The 13,051-nt window shown below is 43.0% G+C and overlaps 2 non-coding genes and 1 pseudogene across 2 annotated transcripts; 1 reads left to right on the plus strand and 2 right to left on the minus strand.

Moving 5' to 3' along the window:
* Positions 1 to 233: 233 nt before the first annotated feature.
* On the plus strand, positions 234 to 726 carry LOC100478645 (annotated as a pseudogene).
* Positions 727 to 11,304: 10,578 nt separating this feature from the next.
* On the minus strand, positions 11,305 to 11,408 carry LOC117797530. Its single transcript, XR_004622545.1, has one exon. It is a non-coding gene; the product is annotated as a U6 spliceosomal RNA (small nuclear RNA).
* Positions 11,409 to 12,331: 923 nt separating this feature from the next.
* On the minus strand, positions 12,332 to 12,435 carry LOC117797531. The gene has a single exon (XR_004622546.1). It is a non-coding gene; the product is annotated as a U6 spliceosomal RNA (small nuclear RNA).
* Between the last annotated feature and the right edge of the window lie 616 nt (positions 12,436 to 13,051).

Raw genomic sequence — 13,051 nt, forward strand, 5'->3', positions numbered from 1 at the left:
ACGAAGCCCTTCATATATTTCATTTCTTCATTTCCATGGCCTCATGAGTTAGATACTAGTCATATCGCATTTTTAAAAATGAGGAAACCGAGCTTTTTCTTCACCCTCTCCACCCTCGTCCCAGCACTGCTACGCCCGCCCCACGTTCGCGCAGAGCTCCCAGCGCCTGCTAAGCTAGCCCCCCCGTCCTTTTCCTCTAGCCACCATCATGCTCATCTCCCGGGGCTTCATCCACTAGGATGAGATGCCGTCCACCATCTGCAAGATCCGGGAGATGACACAGGGGCTGTGCCTGGAGGTGGAGGGGAGGATGGTCAGGAGGACAGACGGTCCCACTGATGACTCACTCATTGGAGGAAATGCGTCCACAGAAGGCGCCGAGGGTGAAGGTACAGAAAGCACAGTCATCACTGGTGTTGATACTGTCCCGAACCATCACTGGCAGAAAGCGGCTGCACCAAAGAAGCCTACAAGAAGTACGTCAAAGATTACACGAACTCGAGCAAAGGCAAACTTGAAGAACAGAGGCCAGAAAGAGTAAAACCTTTTACGACAGGGGCTACAGAACACATCCAGCACATCCACGTTATTTGCAAAAACTACCAGTTCTTTACTGATGGTAACGTGAACCGAGATGGCATGGCTGCTCTGCTGGACTAGTCTGAGGGTGGTGTGACCCCATATAGGATTTTCTTTAAGGATGGTGTGCAAATGGGAAAATGTTAATGAATTGGGCTCTTACTCCGTATCACCTTGGTCATAACCGGCTGCTGCTCTCCATCCACATGACACCAGGACTTAGACGAACGGGACTGATGTCATCTTGAGCTCTTGATTAATTTTCACCTTGATTTATCTGGAGTGGAGGCATTGTTTTTTTTAAAAAAAAGTAAAAAACATGGTGACTAACATAACATAATAAAAAATAAAAAAGTAAAAATCATGTCAGGTAGGTTGTCTACAAATAAAATGCATTTAAGCTAAAAGAATGAGGGGGCGCCTGGGTGGCTCAGTCAGTTGAGCGGCTAACTCTTGATTTCGGCTCAGGTCATGATCTCGGGGTCATGCAGTGGAGTCCCAAGTCAGGCTCTGCGCTCAGCGGGGGGTCTGCTTGAGAGTCTCTGTCTCCCTCTCCCCCTCCACCCCCTCTCACAAATGGGTAAATAAATCTTTAGGGGTAAAAAAAAATAAACTAAACAAATGAGGAAACTGAAGTACTTATGCAGCTGTTAAGTAGTAAGCCAAGATTTAAATTTAGGTCAGTCTGAAACCAGAGCTCGAAGTATGCAATCTTGTTAAGACCTTTTTAAACTGTGTTGTCATTCTACTAATGGTCTTGTGAGCAGAGAAATTTAGCTACTTCATAAATATTACATTTTGGAAAAATGGAAAGTTCACTGAAGGAAAATGGGAGCCAGGAGATTGCAGACTGTCATGTGTATAAAGTGCTGTATTAATTAATGTGCTCCATTGGCTGTGATTTCCTTCTATACAAAGGAGATTAAATTTAAGATTTAAAAAATTATGATGGTAGCCTACTCTTGGATCTTTGCCTAACAAAACAGTCAAGTGTGACTGAAGCAAAAAGGGTTTATACATCCCTCTCAGAGGGAGCTCAGTTCACATTGTGAAAAGTGAGTTACTGCCGAGATAAAAGGAACGTGTCTAGAGGAAGCTGTTGTAGCCCCTGTCTTCTTCCTGCTGGGCCTGGGCCTTCACGCGGATCCTGAGACCGTGTCTCAAGACCTTTCTAAAAGCACGATTACATGAATTAATAAATACATCATTGAAAAGTGAAATTAAACTAAAATCCCTAGGAAAAGAAAATGAGGCACTCTAGGAGAGTGCCTCTGTAGCTAAATGAGCCAACATAATTAAGTTCTGCGTTTTAGATCGCTCCAGTTTGTCTGTTAATGCAGTATCGAACTGCTAACAAATCAGGGAGACATGGTCTTTCCCTGCAGGCTTCTGTTTATAAACACCAGATGTTTCTGGAACCACTGCTTTTGCTGAGGAGGTGTAATTTTGCCTTGAAGTAGTTGGAATATATTCTCGAATCTGAAGTCTTCCTGAGCTAATGGAACAACAATAGCAAGTATACTTATCTTAAAAGTTGAGCATCTGTGGTGAGCAATTCTATGAATATTCAAATGCCTTTTAACCTATACAATACCACCCTTGACTGATTTTTTTTCTTGGAGGGCCTAGGTTCAGTTTAAAGGATTTCAGTTTAAAGTACACCAATAGAAAGTTTTTTCTCTTAATTTGATTTCACTGTGTTTCCCCATTCCTGTTCTCCTGTGTATGTATATGTGTGTATACACACCGACCATATCTTCTCTTAAAATAGAAATATAAATAATATTCAACAGAAGAAGAGCTATTTCTACCTCCCTTAGATGTTTATTTTTCAAATGGAGGTGCTAGCAATACCATCAAAGTCTAACTTCCTCAAATCTGAAGATCCCTCCTGAACCTTGGATTTTTATTTCCGCTTACTCTGTTCCTGAGTCTTTGCTGTGACTTAGTATGGAAACATACACCTTGTTTGGCTTGCAGCCTAAAAGAAACAGTTTTTGCCATGATTCCTCTAGGGTTTAACTAATGCATCATTTGGATTTCTGTTTCTAGCCAAGATGGAGTAACAGGGTCTGGATTTACAGGAACAAAGTCATGAAACAATAGTTTTCAAAACATTGGACATTAGGCAATGAAGGACAATAATCCCAGAAAAACAGGAAACATACTAGGTAAGCCCTATGATTGCCCCAGGAGACTGAATCCAGTAATATATAAAAAGGATAATGCATCATGATCATGTTCGGTTCACCCAGGAATACAAGGCTGGTTTAACATTAAAAAGTAATCAGTAAAGGGGCACCTTGGGGGGCTCAGTCTGTTGAGCATCGGCCTTGGGCTCAGGTCATGATTCCGAGGTCCTGGGATCATGCCCTGCATCAGGCTCCTTGCTCAGTGGGAAGTCTGCCTCTCCCTCTCCTCTGCTCCTCACCCCGCTTATGCTCTCTCTCTTTCACAAGTAAATAAAAAAAATAAAATACAAATAATCTAGAATACTGAAAATAACTTGCAAAAAGAGGAGAAAAGTTGGAGGACCTATATCTCTTGAATTCAGGACTTGTAAAGTTGCAGTTGGTATTAGTATAAAGATTCATAAATGTATCAACTGATGAGGATAGGGAATCCATAAATAGATCCCCATACCTACCTAGATGGTCAGTTGATTTTTGACATAGGAGCCATGGCAATACAGGGGAGCCTGGGTGGCTCAGTTGTTAAGCATCTGCCTTTGGCTCAGGGCATGATCCCAGGGTCCTGGGATCGAGCCCCACATCGGGCTCCTCCTCTGGGAGCCTGCTTCTTCCTCTCTCACTCCCCCTGCCTGTGTTCCCTCTCTCGCTGGCTGTCTCTCTCTCTGTCAAGTAAATAAATAAAATCTTAAAAAAAAAAAAAAGGAGCCATGGCAATACAGCACAGAAAGATTAGTTCATTCAACAAATTGTGCTGGAACGGTTGGATATCCTTATGCAAGAAAGCAAACATCATACCTCACACCATGTGCTAAAAATTAGCTAAAAATGGATCAGAGGCACAAATGCAAAACCTATACTATAAAACTTCTAGAAAAACATGAAATAAAATATCTGCAACATTAGGCATTGATTTCTTAGATATGACACAAACTATGATACATTAAAGATGATAAATTGAACTTCAATTAAATTAAGAACTTCTGTTCTTTAAAAAACACTGTTAAGAGAATAAAAAAACTGCAGATTGGGAGACAATATATGTAAATTACATATCTGATAAATAACTAGTATCCAGTATATGTAAAGAACTCTCAAATCTTGGGACACCCGAGAGGCTCAGTTGGTTAAGCATCTGCCTTCAGCTCAGGTCATGATCCCGGGGTCCTGGGATCGAGTCCCACATCGGGCTCCCTGCTCAGCGAGGAACCTGCTTCTCCCTCTCCCTCTGCTCCTCCCCCCAGCTTGTTCTCTCTCTCTCTCTCTCTCTCTCATAAATGAATAAAATCTTTATTTAAAAAAACCCTCTCAAATCTCAATAATATGAAAACAACCCAATTTAAAAATGGGCAAAAAAATTGAATCAATACTTCACCAAAGAAGAAATGGATGTCAAGCATACTAACAGATGTTCGACATGATTAGTTCAAGGAAATGCAAATTAAAATCATAAGAAGCTACTACTGCACACCTATTACAATGTCTAAAATTCAAACGGCTCAGCATACCAAGTTTTGGTGAGGATATGGAGCAACTGGAATTCTTTCTGCATATGTAAAATCGTGCCATTCCTTAAGAAAAGTTAACAGTTTATCAAATAGTTAGACATATGCCAGCCATATGATTCAGTTACTCCTCTTCCAGTTACTTGCCCAATGAAGGAAAAATAAAAGCCTATATCTACATGAAGACTTGTATACAAATGTTCATAGCACCTTTACAAACACTAGAAATTCCCCCAAATGTCCATCAACGTATGAACTTAAAAAATTGTGATGTATCATTTGGTGGAATATTATTAAACAATAAAGAGGAGGGATGCCTGACTGGCTCAGTGGGTAGAGTGTGCAACTCTTGATCTCGGACTTGTGAGTTCAAGCCCCATGTTGGGTGTGGAGATGACTTAAAAATAAAATCTTTTAAAAAAATAAAAAGGAATGGGCTAGTGGTACATACAACAATAAGGATGAATCTCAGAATCCTTCTGCCGTATTAAAAAAGCCAAACAGAAATGAGTATGTGCTGCATGATTCCACTTATATAAAACTCTGAAATATGCAAACTAATTAGCAACAACAACAACAACAAAAAAACACCAGCAGTTGCCTGGGGAAAGGGGATGATTAGTGCAAGAGGGAAATTTTACAAAGGATGTGAAGAAGCTTTTGGGAGTGAACTGTTCTTTATATTTTTTTAAGATTTTATTTATTTGAGAGGGGGAGAGAGAGGGGGAGAGAGAGAGCACAAGAGCAGGAGGAGGGAGAAGCAGGCCCCCCACCGAGCCGGGAGCCTGATGCAAGGCTCTATTCCAGAACCCCGGGATCATGACCTGAGCTAAAGGCAGATGCTCAATCGACTGACCCAGGTGCCCCAAAATATTCTTTATCTTGATTGTGGTGGTGTGTATACATCTGTCAAAAGTCATCAAATTGTATACTTTATGTGAAGTTCATTGTACGTTAAGTACAGCTCAGTAAAACTGTTTAATAATTATTTTTTCTTATGCAGTAAATGAGTTTGCTGTATCCTTTTTTTTAAGACTTCTTTATTTTAAAGAGAGAGAGCACCATCAGGGGAGGAACAGAGGGAGAGGGAGCCAAGTAGACTCCCCACTGAGAAGGGAGCCCAATGCGGAGCTTGATCCCAGGACCACTGAGATCATGACCTGAGCCGAAACCAGGAGTTGGACACCCAACCGACTGAGCCACCAAGGCGCCCCTAGCTTGCTGTATTCTAAAAGAGATGTTCACTGTTACATTTGGTGCTTTGGCATCAGTACAAAACACTTAGAAGTATTGAACAGAATGAGAAACATGATCAAAAGGCAGCTGCCTTGTGGTTTAAAGAATGTAAAAATAACTTCAGCCAACTGAGAGGTTAGTACAGAAAGGGGAAGCAATTTTAGAAATAAATGTGAATTATATCTCATTTCATAAATTATTTCTACATATATTTTGTTAATGACCTGTGTTGTTCCTTGAAGTTAAAGTTTTTTTAAACTTAAAATTTTAAAGATAAATAAACATATGCATTTCATTGAGGAAGGAGGTTGCAATCATTGTGAGCAGTTACTCATAGATACTCTGGCATGCTTTGTAAGGTAATTTGGGGCTGAGAGGAGGCCAATGTATTTTTAAGGTAATAAAACAAGGGTGTTACTTTTCAATAAATTAAAGTCAAACATGTATTAGAGGGGAAAATAGATTTCTCTTATGTACATTTGTCCTTTGTCTCTGGTAGAACTTTGGAAGAAAATTCATTCTTGTAAAGGCAAGATGTATTTAATTTTAAATTCCTTAGAAGCTCAGGGGCACCTGGGTGGCTCGGTCAGGTAAGTGTCTGACTCTTGATTTCAGTTCAGGTCATGATCTCAGAGTCGTGAGACTGAGCCCCATGATGGGGCTGGGCGTGGAGCCTCCTGAAGGTTCTCTCCCTCTCCCTCTGCCCCTCCCCCAGCCATAGAAAAGAATGAAATCTTGCCATTTGCAATGATGTGGATGGTGCTAGAGAATATTTTGCTAAGCAAAATAAGTCAGAGAAAGACGACAAATACCATATGATTTCACTAATGTGGAATTTAGGAAACAAAACAAATAAGTGAAGGGGAAAAAAAGAGAGAGAAGCAAACCAAGAACACTACATCAAAAACTAAGGCTATACTGTATGGCGACTAACATAACAAAGTAAAAAATTATTAAAAAAAAAAAAAAGAGTGGGGACGCCTGGGTGGCTCAGTCGTTAAGCGTCTGCCTTCGGCTCAGGGCGTGATCCCAGAGTCCTGGGATCAAGTCCCACATCGGCCTCCTCCGCTGGGAGCCTGCTTCTTCCTCTCCCACTCCCCCTGCTGTGTTCCCTCTCTCGCTGGCTGTCTCTCTCTGTCAAATGAATATATAAAATCTTTAAAAAAAGAAGGAAAGAAAGAAAGAAACAGAAAGAAACAGACTGTTAACTCTAGAAAACACACTGATGGTTGTCAGAGGGGAGGTGGGTGGGGGGATGGGTGAAATAGGTGATGGGGATGAAGGAGGGCGCTTTTGATGAGCACTGGTTGTCCTATGGAAGTGTCGAATCACTATGTTGTACACCTGAAACTGCTATTACACTATGTGTTAATTGGAATTTAAATAAAAACTTTTTTCTTTTTTTTNGAATCACTATGTTGTACACCTGAAACTGCTATTACACTATGTGTTAATTGGAATTTAAATAAAAACTTTTTTTCTTTTTTTTTTTTTTAAAGATTTTACTTATTTATTCGACAGAGATAGAGACAGTCAGCGAGAGAGGGAACACAAGCAGGGGGAGTGGGAGAGGAAGAAGCAGGCTCATAGCGGAGGAGCCTGACGTGGGGCTCGATCCCCATAACGCCGGGATCACGCCCTGAGCCGAAGGCAGACGCTTAACCGCTGTGCCACCCAGGCGCCCCTAAATAAAAACTTTTTCTTAAAGGTAAATAGAATTCTACAGAAGATAGGAATAAGAGATTCAGGGGCATTTGAAACCCCTAGACTCAACACAGAGCGCCCAAGGAAGATACCCCTCCCTGAAGGCCAAAATCCAGATCTTTTTGAGAAGTCAGGGTCATGCCGGAGATGACAGGTGTGGATCAATGACAGAGAAATGCTTGTGGTGTCAGGCCAGCAGAAGTTGCCAGAAACCCGCTGGTAACTTGCTGGGGAAAATCTATCCTCTAGGATTCCTGGGAAGGTGTCTCACAAGAGGCACCCTGCTATAAAACCACTCAAGGTGGGGGCCAGGGGAAGCTTCTGGACGAGAGACGCTGCCGGGTTCTGTGCCCTGGGAGACCTGTGTGCTGAAGAGGAGGCACTAGCGAGGCCCGGCTCGGAAACGAGCCTGCCGAGCAAGGCCGTCAGCCCGGCGTGGAAACGCTTTCCTCCCGCCGCCTTCCCTCAGGCGCCTCTCCGAAGCTCAGCGCTGTGCTGCCAGCACAGGACAGTTTCGAGCCTGCGGGCCGTTTTCCCACCCGCAGCTGAAAAGGGTAAATTTGGACCTGAGCGTCAAGCAAGCCCCTGCTGGCGCGGGACGTGAGAGAGGAGGAGGAGAGGAGGCGCGTGCGAAGCCCCGAAGCCCTGGGAGAGGCCCTTACAGCGCGCCTCGCCCCTGCCCGCGGGGCTCTGGGATCAAAGTTGCTGAGTGCTGGTCCTCCTCAGCCCCCCGGCCATAGGATTTTGGATCAGTTACTATCTCTCTGCAGATAAAAACAGTGTATTGGTTTAAGATTTATTTGTTTGAGAGAGCGTGGGTGCACAAGTGCACAAACAGGGGGGGGTGGGAGAGGGAGAAGCAGGCTCCTCGCTGAGCAAGGGAGCCCGATGCCGGACTCAGTCCCAGGACCCTGGGATCATGACCCGAGCCGAAGGCAGATGCTTAACCGCTGGAGCCACCCAGGCGCCCCTAAAAAGAGTTGAATACTTGCATTCCCTTGAGAAAACCACGGTGGGGCGTCCGGGTGGCGCAGTCGGTTACACATCCGACTCTTGGTTTCACTGAGGTCATGATCTCGGCCGTGTGAGATGGAGCCCTGCATTGGACCCCACGCTCAGTGCAGAGTCCGCTTGAGATTCTCTCTAGCTCTCGCTCTGCCCCTCCTGGTTATGGGTGCGTGCGTGCGCGCTCTCTCTCTCTCAAGTAAATAAATAAATCTGAAAGAAAGAAAGAAAAGAAAAAAGAAGAAAAGAAAGAACGAACTATGGGGTCTCAGGCAGGATGGGGTATTCTTCGCCTCACTGGCTGTATTCGTAAGGTGGCTAACTAGGAGCCCACCAGGGTTTACCCGAAAGTGATGGCTTGAGCAGACTAACAGTAAAGTCATTTACCCAGTTCACTCCTCCCCAGTAGGCAATCAGAAAGAAAAGGAATGGCAATGTAAGAAACATTTATTAAGTGTTCTTTACCAGGTAGGCACTTGTGTACACACTGTACATATATGTATATATTTTATACACGTACATTTTACAGAAGAGGCATCTGAAAAGTAGTGACTTGTCCAAGTGGCAAAGCTGTGACTTCAACTCCTTCTTTCTAATCCAGTTTGAGAGTTCAGTTCACTAATCCACGTGGAATACTGGCTCCCCATAAATACCACCAAGATGACCTGTTGATAAGACAAAGCTGAGTTTATCCTTGCTGCAGTAAAAGAGAGCAACCTTGACAGAGTTTTGGGTGGGGAGGTAAAGCCAGGATGTTACGAAATATTCGACTCTGGCTTTAAAGAAGGCCTTCAGTGAGGAGGTCTTGGTTAGGATTAGGTAAGGATGGTGATGTCATAATTTATGATTGGTGACCATGGCTGAGGTGAGGATTTTTAAGGCAAGGAATTCAGAGTCTGCCGGAGAGTAATATGTCTTTCAGGAAGTTCCCGGAATGAGCAATAAAGTTATTTGCAACTATTATCTTCTTGGGCAAGAGTCTGCTGAGACAGCAAGTTAAGGTGAAGACAGCAAAGTATGAAGGACTAGAGTCACATTACTGAGTGTAGACAGTAAGCTCTGTGGGTGTATATGGTTTAGGTTGTCGTCCATAAAGGGTTTTCTTTTCTCCTTTATGGCCACATTCAAGCATGATGTATGACAAATTATTTTGTTAATGAAATGATCATTAACCAAATTCAATACTAAGACCATTCAGCATAATAACTAACTCTTACGTAGTCCTTTCTATGTGCTTTTTATATCCTAGCTCATTAAATCATTGCGACTCTGTGGGTAGGGGCTATTTTCATCTACATTTTATAGATGGTGAGGTGATGCACAGAGAGGTTAAGTAACTTACTCCTGTTCACAGTGCATTAGGCAACTGAGCTGGGATTTGAACCCAGGCAGTCTAACTCCAGAGTCCTTTTTAGGATCTAATTAATATACTAGTATAGTAATCATTCCATGTTAGGGTTTTACAGTTACCGTTTCTTCAAATCATCTGCAATTCATAGCATGCAGATCAGAGAGGCGGTTCAGATTAATCTATTGCCCAACATGATCCAGTTAATAAGTTATGGCCTTCAGACTAAGTTTGCAGACTCCCTCACCTGAGTAATTATTTTCCCCACCCTCCACTTGATCTTCCATAACTACCCCTTGATTTCCAAAGAACAATTATCAAATCCATGGGGCGCCTGGGTGGCTCAGTGAATTGAGCGTCTGCCTTCGGCTCAAGTCATGATCTCAGGGTCTTGGAATCGAGCCCTGCGTCGGGCTCCCTGCTTGGTGGGGAGTCTGTTTCTCCCTCTCCCTCTGCTTCTGCCTGCAACTCGTGCTCATTCGCTCTCTCTCTCAAATAAATAAATAAAATCTTTTTTAAAAATCCATTAGCTATTGCCCAACAAAGACAAAATACACCAAAAAAATCTAGTTCTGTATTAAGTTAGGGGTCTCTGCAAGTTAGAGCAGGGACTGAATTCTGATGGCTTCTGTACAATAAAATATGAAAAAAAGACAGAATTTTCATGTTCCCCTAGCTTTGGAGTAGCTTCACTAAATGACTTTCATTAAAAGAAGTGACTGAAAGTAATAATCTTTGACTTAGAACAAATATTTAACTTTTATAATAGAAATGTAAACAGAACAATGATTTGCGATTTCTCAACATGTTCTTTCTTGCTGAAGGACATTTAACTAGTTTTGACCTATAGTCAGGATAAGCATAGTGCACACTCAACATTTCCAACAATAAGGACCCACAGACAAGAAAGATATGCTTTTTTTTTTAAGATTTTATTTATTTATTTGACAGAGATAGAGACAGCCAGCGAGAGAGGGAACACGAGCAGGGGGAGTGGGAGAGGGAAGCAGGCTCATAGCGGAGGAGCCTGATGTGGGGCTCGATCCCACAACGCCCTGAGCCGAAGGCAGACGCTCAACCGCTGTGCCACCCAGGCGCCCCAAGAAAGATATGCTTTGACTTAAACCTTATTTGGCAAGGAGAAAAGAAAGCATGGCACCATTAAATTCCAAATGCTGAAGATTTTTTTTTTGCTTTTAGCTCAGGAAATAAAGCTTCAGAGAAGTCACTAGGGTTGACCTTCTTTTATTCTTTAATAGAATAAAATAAAATAATAGAATAAAACTCTTCTCTCTTTTCATTGATGTGCCCTTTGTTCTGGACTCCAAAGTTGATGGACAAGTTGATAATACAGTCAAGAAGTGTGCAATTTACAGACAACTGCCAATGAAGATATAACCTTTCTTTGTTGTGCATTTCACAAGCAGATTACATAACCTTTTGGGGATATGTCATCAGCACCAGCAACATATTAATTTTTTAAAGTTTTTATTTTTTAAAAAAAATTTATTCATTCATTCATTCATTCACTCATTCATTCATTTGAGAGAGAGAGAGAATGAGAAAGAAAGCACAAGCCAGGAGGAGAGGCAGAGGGAGAAGCAGACTCCCCACTGAGCAAGGAGCCGGATATGGGGCTCCATCGCAGGACCACGACCTGAGCCAAAGGCAGACACTTAACCTACTGAGCCACCCAGGCGCCCCTAGTTTTTATTTTAATTTCAGTTAGTTAACATACAAAAATATGGGGTGGTTTGTGAATTTGCCTGTCATCCTTACACAGGGGCCATGCTAATCTCTGTATCTTTCCCATTTTAGTCTATGTACTGCTGAAACAAGCTCAACAGTAACATATTTAAATAACATATGCTAACTACGCAGAGATACTTGGGGTTTTACTAAGTGTAGTTTGACTTGGGCTTTGTTGCTTCCCTTCTTTCCTCATGGTGGATAGAGAGGGAGGAAATGCAAGAGAGAGGCAGGGGTGATAGGAATGTTCTAGTAGGCCTGCTTGGAGAAAGGCACGCACAGGCTCCCTATTCATCGCCCCAACCCAACACACACACCCACATTACATAAAGAGCCCCATGCAGATGAAAGGAGCTCTTTATGTTGCCTTAAAAATGACACAAGAATTGTGTGTATCTCAGGTGCCTCTCCCTGGATTTACACGCCCAAAGCCATGCAAAATTTCCACGCCTTAGCCCAGCCCAGTCCCTCTTCATCCCCTGCTCTCCTGACATCATTCCCTTGTGAATCAGCTACTGTGAAGGCTGTCACCTGATTTCTTTTTTTTTTTTTAAGATTTTATTTATTTATTTGAGAGAGAGAGAGAGACAGCCAGCGAGAGAGGGAACACAAGCAGAGGGAGTGGGAGAGGAAGAAGCAGGCTCATAGCAGAGGAGCCTGATGTGGGGCTCGATCCCATAACGCCGGGATCACGCCCTGAGCCGAAGGCAGACGCTCAACCGCTGTGCCACCCAGGCGCCCCAACATATTAATTTTTTAAAGTTTTTATTTTTTTAAAAAAAATTTATTCATTCATTCATTCATTCACTCATTCATTCATTTGAGAGAGAGAGAGAATGAGAAAGAAAGCACAAGCCAGGAGGAGAGGCAGAGGGAGAAGCAGACTCCCCACTGAGCAAGGAGCCGGATATGGGGCTCCATCGCAGGACCACGACCTGAGCCAAAGGCAGACACTTAACCTACTGAGCCACCCAGGCGCCCCTAGTTTTTATTTTAATTTCAGTTAGTTAACATACAAAAATATGGGGTGGTTTGTGAATTTGCCTGTCATCCTTACACAGGGGCCATGCTAATCTCTGTATCTTTCCCATTTTAGTCTATGTACTGCTGAAACAAGCTCAACAGTAACATATTTAAATAACATATGCTAACTACGCAGAGATACTTGGGGTTTTACTAAGTGTAGTTTGACTTGGGCTTTGTTGCTTCCCTTCTTTCCTCATGGTGGATAGAGAGGGAGGAAATGCAAGAGAGAGGCAGGGGTGATAGGAATGTTCTAGTAGGCCTGCTTGGAGAAAGGCACGCACAGGCTCCCTATTCATCGCCCCAACCCAACACACACACCCACATTACATAAAGAGCCCCATGCAGATGAAAGGAGCTCTTTATGTTGCCTTAAAAATGACACAAGAATTGTGTGTATCTCAGGTGCCTCTCCCTGGATTTACACGCCCAAAGCCATGCAAAATTTCCACGCCTTAGCCCAGCCCAGTCCCTCTTCATCCCCTGCTCTCCTGACATCATTCCCTTGTGAATCAGCTACTGTGAAGGCTGTCACCTGATTTCTTTTTTTTTTTTTAAGATTTTATTTATTTATTTGAGAGAGAGAGAGAGACAGCCAGCGAGAGAGGGAACACAAGCAGAGGGAGTGGGAGAGGAAGAAGCAGGCTCATAGCAGAGGAGCCTGATGTGGGGCTCGATCCCATAACGCCGGGATCACGCCCTGAGCCGAAGGC

Source organism: Ailuropoda melanoleuca, chromosome X (genome assembly GCF_002007445.2).
Source record: "Ailuropoda melanoleuca isolate Jingjing chromosome X, ASM200744v2, whole genome shotgun sequence".
NCBI classification, from domain to species: Eukaryota; Metazoa; Chordata; class Mammalia; order Carnivora; family Ursidae; genus Ailuropoda; species Ailuropoda melanoleuca.